Source organism: Mastomys coucha, unplaced genomic scaffold, assembly GCF_008632895.1.
Source record: "Mastomys coucha isolate ucsf_1 unplaced genomic scaffold, UCSF_Mcou_1 pScaffold12, whole genome shotgun sequence".
Classification (NCBI taxonomy): domain Eukaryota; kingdom Metazoa; phylum Chordata; class Mammalia; order Rodentia; family Muridae; genus Mastomys; species Mastomys coucha.
This window is the reverse complement of record NW_022196894.1, coordinates 24,800,916-24,808,107: the sequence shown is the minus strand read 5'-3', so window position 1 is coordinate 24,808,107 and position 7,192 is coordinate 24,800,916. Positions and strand designations below refer to the sequence as shown.

The following is a 7,192-nucleotide window of genomic DNA, read 5'->3' as shown; positions in this document are numbered from 1 at the left end:
CTCCTAGGTTCCTGGACCCTGTGATCCCTGTGTGGGTCCTTCTTGGGCCAGGTATTGGGGCAATAGTGGTGTTCTCATCTCTGAGTTTTGGTATATCAGCACTCATGGGGGACAAGCTATCTCTGGGCATGGTGGCATTGGGCTGCACAGAACTGTGGCACAAGGTCAGTTCTAGGGCCAAGCCTATATTTTCTAATCAAATTTGTAAACCTGCTTTTGTTAAATAGGGAATTCAGATCATTATGATTCAGAATTGGTGCTCAATAGTGTTTATTAATTGTGATGATGGTATTTTCTTAGATTCTTTTAAAAACCTCTTCTAGAATTGTTTATTTATTCCCTCTTCCTTCTTGGGTGTGTTTAACCTCTTCAGACTAAAAAAAAAAATTCTTTTGGTGTCTTGTAGAATGGTCTTAGCAGAAATAAGTATCTTAAATCCGTTTCTTTTTACTTTTCATGGAAAAGATTTCTCTCCCCTTTAATTATGACTCCTAGTCTTCTGGGTACAATAGTATACCTTAACATTTGTGGGCTTTAAAAAGCTGTTGAAGATATTTATTTCTGCTCAGCCCATTCTACAAGACACCAAAAGAATTTTTGGACTGGAACTAAATATATTCTCTTGGCTCTCAGTATTCTGACTTGTCTAGACTATGCCTTCATTTTTTAGTGGTATCAATTCCTTATGATAAACCCCCAGTAAATGCATGTTTTTGCTTTTTGTGATGTGTGAAGTTCTAAACCCAGCTGAATTATCAAGGATATTGAAGCATTTCAGCTGATTATTTTTTGTTAATATCTCCCCTGATCTAAATGGTACTCCCTTTGGCAAAATGATACATTTCATCATTAAACATACTGCAGTATTTTCCTCACACTGTTTCTGTTATAATGGAATAAACAGATACATCTTCATTTATGGAAATAGAATTTGTCTTCTCATTTGAACATCTTTAAAAACCCTTCCTTTTATGGACTGCTTTAACACATCCATTTTCCCTTTAATAATTACTGATCTTGTTATACATCATCATCTGCTGTTGTTATAACTTCTTTGAACCAGTGGGAAGCAAGCTAATTTGAAGTAGTCACAAGTGTAACAATGACTACACAGAGATTTTGAATGTTTACTGTAATATTACTTGTGAGAAAGAAACTATTATTAGCCCTTTACACATGAAGAATCCAAGATCTACATATATTAAGGTTGTTTCTTTAGAGCAAACAGAGTGTAACAAAACCAATACTCAGACAGTTTACTTAATACAGTCTTCCTAAATCCACCACTATTTGGTGTAGGCTTTCATAAATGTTGGTTTCATGAGCTTTAGAAGAAAAGATTAATTTTCAGAAATTAAATTTAAATCCACTAAACATTCAAAGAATATTATTATATTATGATTGATTATTAAAACTACAAGAACCATGGGATTGATGCAAATTGTTATTTGTTTCTTGGGAAAGTACTAATAGTCTATGGCTAAAGGCCAATTGGTTCAGAAAATTTTATCTTACTTAAAAATATTTATTTAGATTTTATTGATTTGAATATTTGTTTATTTAGAGTCAGGTTCTTTAGTATTATGCAAATACTCTACCATTAAGACCAAATCATATAAATTTAAATTTTCATTCTAGTATGTTGCAGCATTTTCTCTGACCAATCACATTAGGGCAGAGACAGGCCTGTGATTGGACAGGAATATAGAGGTGCGGCTAGAGTTGGAGGAGGAGAAAGGTCAGAAAGGAGGAGAAGGATCTTCAACATGGTGTCAGAGGATGAGGATGAGTCAGACCCCACGTGGTTATAACCAGGCTAAGGTTTTTACAAGGATAGATTAATTGGGTTGAAATATTGTCTTTATTATTGGTTCTGAAATTATTGTATTGGCATCTTATAAATTGTGATCTTATTTATTATATATAAACCTGATTGGATATTAAAGCCTCAAGAGTCAGGCATTACCTACCGGATACTAGGAACTAGCTAGATGAATGATTGTGGGAGTGTGTAAATCGTTGCATGTGAGTGAGATGTTGCTGCTATCTGGGAGGAAATAGCAAATGCCTGCAGGGACTTAGTGTTGAGGCTGAACAGCACTGGCATTAGAATGTGTTCCAGTGGGAAAGGGAGCTTTCTGGGTAGATTCATTTTTTATTAATTCCTGCAACACTAGTATGATAGCAGTCTTGAATTTCCATAGCAGAGCCACACGCTTCTGTTAGAATCTGGGGACGAAATGGAAATGCAAACTCTCAATTGGAGAGCACTTACATGCTAGGCACTTGTCTGTTCATACTGCTTTAGAAAATACCTGATACTTATATTTATTCTTATATTTATAAAGTGTTAATATTTATTCCTCACATTTATCAAGGTTGAATGTTCAAAATTAAGTCCTCAAGGGATTCAATGTCTGGTGTTCACTTTTTTGCGGCTCCTTTTCATGGTAAAAGAGGAATTCCACATCTTTCAATGTCAGGACAAAAGGAATAACATTGCCTTTAACCTTTTTAAATGGTCAGTAATACTATTCACTACAACAAGCCTAAGGCCTTAATCACATCCTAAGCCCTTAGTTAAAACACTTAACTAAGGAAACACAGCATCTTAAATGTTGACCCTTATCATTATCTTCATTTCAGAGATGTAGTGAACAAGTCACAGAAACATTAACCGACCTTCCTATGCAAAAGAAATAAGGAAGACCCTGTACTTCCCCCTAGAGGTGTTGCAGGTATGGCTGCTAGGTCAACTGTGTGACTGTAGGTGGTAGAGAGGGGAAAGGCTATGTCTATGCTCAGTGTTCTGACCTGTGCTTATCTGAGTAGTAGCCTAACACTCCTTGAAAACAGCTACTACTAGCCTGGCACCATGTAGGCCTGGGCAAGCTCCCAGAGCAGGGAGCAAGCTGGCGAGTAGGTAAACCCCTGCCTAGAACTGCAGGCCATACGTATGAGTACAAGACAGATGATTCTCACAGGTGTCACTCAGGTATTCCCAGGCAAGAAGCAAGCAAACCAATGCCATGGGCCTTGTACAGGAAGATAGCTTGATACCACCACCAGTCTGGTGTCCTGCAGGCCTAGTTATGGAGGTGGAGAGGCAAACCATGTATGAGGACACTTCCTAATAACATAATGCATAAGTAGGGCACAGCAATTCTGAGTCCATTCCTAAGACGACCCTGGACACTCAGAGACCCAGGCAAGGAAATGATGGAAAAATGGAAGAGCCAGAGAAAAAGAAGTATGATGTTATGATGATGAAGGATAGAAAGGAGGCTTCAGAGTAGTGAGAAAGAAATGGGTGTGTGTAGCCAGTGATGCCATGTGAGACCATGGCAACACAGTAGAGCTATACCAGGACAGGAGAGGTGCAGGTGAGCTGGCCCTGAGGGTGTGAGCATAGGAGAGGACGGAGAAAGGAGAAATTGGAAACGAGAGAATATAAAGCTAAGGAAGGATGCATTGCTCTGAGATCCATCACCAGTGAGCAAAGTTCTAGGACTCTTCATCCATCTGTCTATGAGTAACATTCAACACACACTCAGATAGAGTCATTAACAGTAAGGTATTCACGAGATGTATATTCAGGTCTAGCTTCTATAAAAGATCAACATTTTAAAAGTCCTGCAATTGGAATCCTGCATATTAGCCTCCTTTTGCTATAGGCTCATGTGTCCCAAGAGTTACAGTTGCCTCAGTCGCATTTCATATTAGTACAATATTTTATCTGTCCTTCACTTGGGCCTGCAGATGCCTGACTGGTGAGTTCATTGGAATAAAAGTGATTGACATCGGTCTTCATATTGTTCCTTCTCTTTCGCAGCTTTATTCTCTGGGTCATTTGTGAAACGTGTTTTCCTGTTAACATAGTTAACAACTCAGATATTCCGGTCTCTCTTTTGTTTGAGGTTGGAGAAATTACCAGACACATCATGAGAAATGCCAGAACACAAGGGAGGAGAAGGAGGTACCCCTAATTTCCTGGAAGATATCTACCATTTCCCAAAAATTATCTGAATAGCTTTCCTTTCTATTAGCCATTTCCCCTCATTGTTTCTACACTGTGCCTGTGAGTCCTCAACTCCCTAGAAATGAGTTGGTGAATGTAAGCATCATGTCCATTCTTTCTTCTGCGGTACTCACTGAGTCTCTTTTTATTTCAAATCTGTCTCTTGGGAATTGTCTTCTCTTGACTGGGATTGAGTAATTGCATGTTTAAATTCAAGAAATGTAACTATAAAATCAAGTATAATACAAAGTATTTGTCTAGCTGTAGGTTGTGAGTTCAGGAAATTTTATCTCAAAGTTTGTGATTTACTAAGAATAATTGCTCAGGAAACATTTATTGATATTTTAGTGATTTTTATTTTGGATTCTATGAAGAGCCAAAAGAAAAGAATGATTCACAATGGTTTGAATTGTTTTTCAGTATGCCTAACTGAAAATACAAATATACTTTTAAATACAAAATAAAAAGCAAATTAAGTATTTGGGTGTTTTCTTTCTAAAGTTTCTTAGGAAACCATGGAGTATTTGCAGAAGATCCATTGCCAGGTTTGGGAAGGCAGACATTGTATAACTGTGGTTTAAATGCTTTTATGACTGCAATGCATTTTTGGCTTGCTTGTTAGAGGTGGGATACACAGAAATGCTTTTTGCTAAATGCTAGAGGAGTAAATTAATCCCCTCTCCTACTTATTGCAGAAGACACCATCTAACACTTGTATTCGTCTTGCCTTCCATGTGGCTTCAGCCATTCAGCTGGGTCTTTGGAGACTTTCTTTTTGCTTATTTTAAGCTTTGTCTTCATTTTGTTTTATCATGAAATTCCTTGGCATAGTGAATGCTAAGAATAAAAACCATGGATTTTACCCTCAAAGCTAAACTTTCCCTGAACTACCCCCTCCCACACTTTTTTAAACATCACCAATTGCATTCACCCTTATTTGAATAGAAATTTCTTACCCCCTACACAGCCCCTGGCAGTGAATACCTCTGCCTACCTCAGCTTTTGAGACTCACATTCATTTCAAATCAGTCTTTCGGAAAAAATAAACATAGACTCTAACTACAGAGACAGCCGAGGGGCTCCAGTATACTTATTCAAGTGCTATCTATTCTTCCTCTGGCTTCCATTATAATCTAAGTACCCCGGGTGAGTGAGCAAAGGTAGAGCCTAGCAAACGTGCAAGGAACGGTGAAGGTTCCCAGGATGAAGGAAGGATTCTCATGCTTCCCTTGTCTCTCAGAACTCAAGCCGCCTGCACAGGCATCAATATGCTGCCGGCAAACCCTTACACATTGTCTTACTCTTGCCCGGTCTTTATAATTCTACTTTCTTGAGTATTAATTAGCAAATGAGCCAATCCAAAAACACTTAAATGTTGGCTATTTACAAACTCTTTCCTGTTTTGGAAAGAAAGGGGGTCGATTAAATTACTTAAAAATGTGTGGGGTTGCCAACACACTAGACTCATAATTTCTATTCAGTAAAGAAAAGAGGAAAACGGTTTCGATATCCCCTTCTCCATATGCACCACTTGCTTCGTACTTTCTCTCTGCTTTGTCTGGAATTATTAAAAAAGGAAAGAATTTTCATGGAAAAGTTATTATTGTAGAGCGCTGACTATTGCATTAATTTTCCCCTTCCCCCTCCGTTCTTTTGCTTGGCAGGAATGTTGGACTTTACTCAGGACCTGCTTAGTGAGCTTGTGGATGGATGGGATTAGTATAATCTCCTCTCACAAGCCTCTTAGCAAGCAGGGAGAGGTGGGGTGGGTGAGGAGCAGTGCTAAAGTGAAGGAGGGCAAGGACTAGGGAAGAAAGGTTACTCATGTACAATGCCAAGTTTATTTTGTCTTAAAACTAAATTTGAATGGTGTGAAGCGAGAGAGGGAAAGGAGATGCCAGGCACAGTGGTGAATAAGGGTATTGAATTGGGATGGGTGGTGATGATCTCTTCATGATTTCATTGTGTTTGGAGTGCCTCCAAGCTGTGGACATGGTACACAAATGAGGAAAAGCAGAGAGAGATGATTAGCATTCACCAGAAAAGGACAGTATCTTCTTTTAGACATCGTTCTTGGTGAACATGGATTTTCTAGTTGGTGATAATTGTAGGATTTTAATAAGAGAATTTCGGACTGTTCCTTCACCCTCCACCAGTATTTTTTTAGGATTTGTAATATAATGGATTAGATAAATTTCATGACACAATGTTTATACAATTGTCTCTTTCATAATTCCGTGGAGAAATAGAACCTCATGGAGCTTTCTTTGATTTATCTGGACATACATGAGCCAAACTTGGTTGATATATAAAAACATCACATTCACTAAATTATACATAAAGCATAGCCTGTGTCCCCTCCTATGTCAAGTAATGGATTATCAAAAGTTACTGATAAATGGATTATGCTTCTTCTCATACTTTTATGGAATTTCGGGATAATTAAAAATATTTTCCCTTGTATTTTTTCAATTTGAATCTGAATAAGACAATGTACAGTCATGTGTCACTTACTGATAGGGATATGATCTATTAGATATGTTGCAGGGCATTTATTTGTAGTGAGGACCTTCATGGCATGTGTTCACTACCTAACTGGATATCTATAGACAAAGCTATAAAAATACACTTAAAACAAATTTAGCAGTCACCTTAGGAAGACTAAATTAACAAAAAAGGCAAACTAGTTTAGAGGACCTTTTTTGTAATCAAGGGGTATGATAAACACAAGATGCATTAGTCTGGAGTTAATGTCATATGCTCTAAAGTGATTTTTTCCCCTAAGTACAATAAGCATTAGAAACACAATATGGTGTTTCATTCATATATAAATAAAAAAATAGGAAATGGACAGAATTGTAAACCCAAGCTCAGAAAGACAAATATCACATGTACTCTCCTATATGAAGATCCCAGCTTCTAATTTTTACATATGTGTGCTTATGTGGGAGTAAGTATAAGGACCAGGGAGATATCAAATTCCTTACAATGGTAACAAGCTGTTACAATACTGATATATATATATATATATATATATATATATATATATTCATTATGCATTACTATTTGCCTTTATTAAAAAGTTGAAATTAGCTAACAAAATTATGTACTGGCACTCACACACTTAGTTCAGTTCATCCTGCCTTAGTTTCTTACTTTCTTTTTTTTTTTTTT

At 37.3% G+C, this 7,192-nt stretch overlaps 1 non-coding gene across 1 annotated transcript; it reads left to right on the top strand.

The window, feature by feature from the left end:
- Positions 1-2,716: 2,716 nt before the first annotated feature.
- Positions 2,717-2,844, top strand: LOC116086723. The gene has a single exon (XR_004117087.1). It is a non-coding gene; the product is annotated as a small nucleolar RNA SNORA17 (small nucleolar RNA).
- The last annotated feature ends 4,348 nt before the right edge of the window (positions 2,845-7,192 follow it).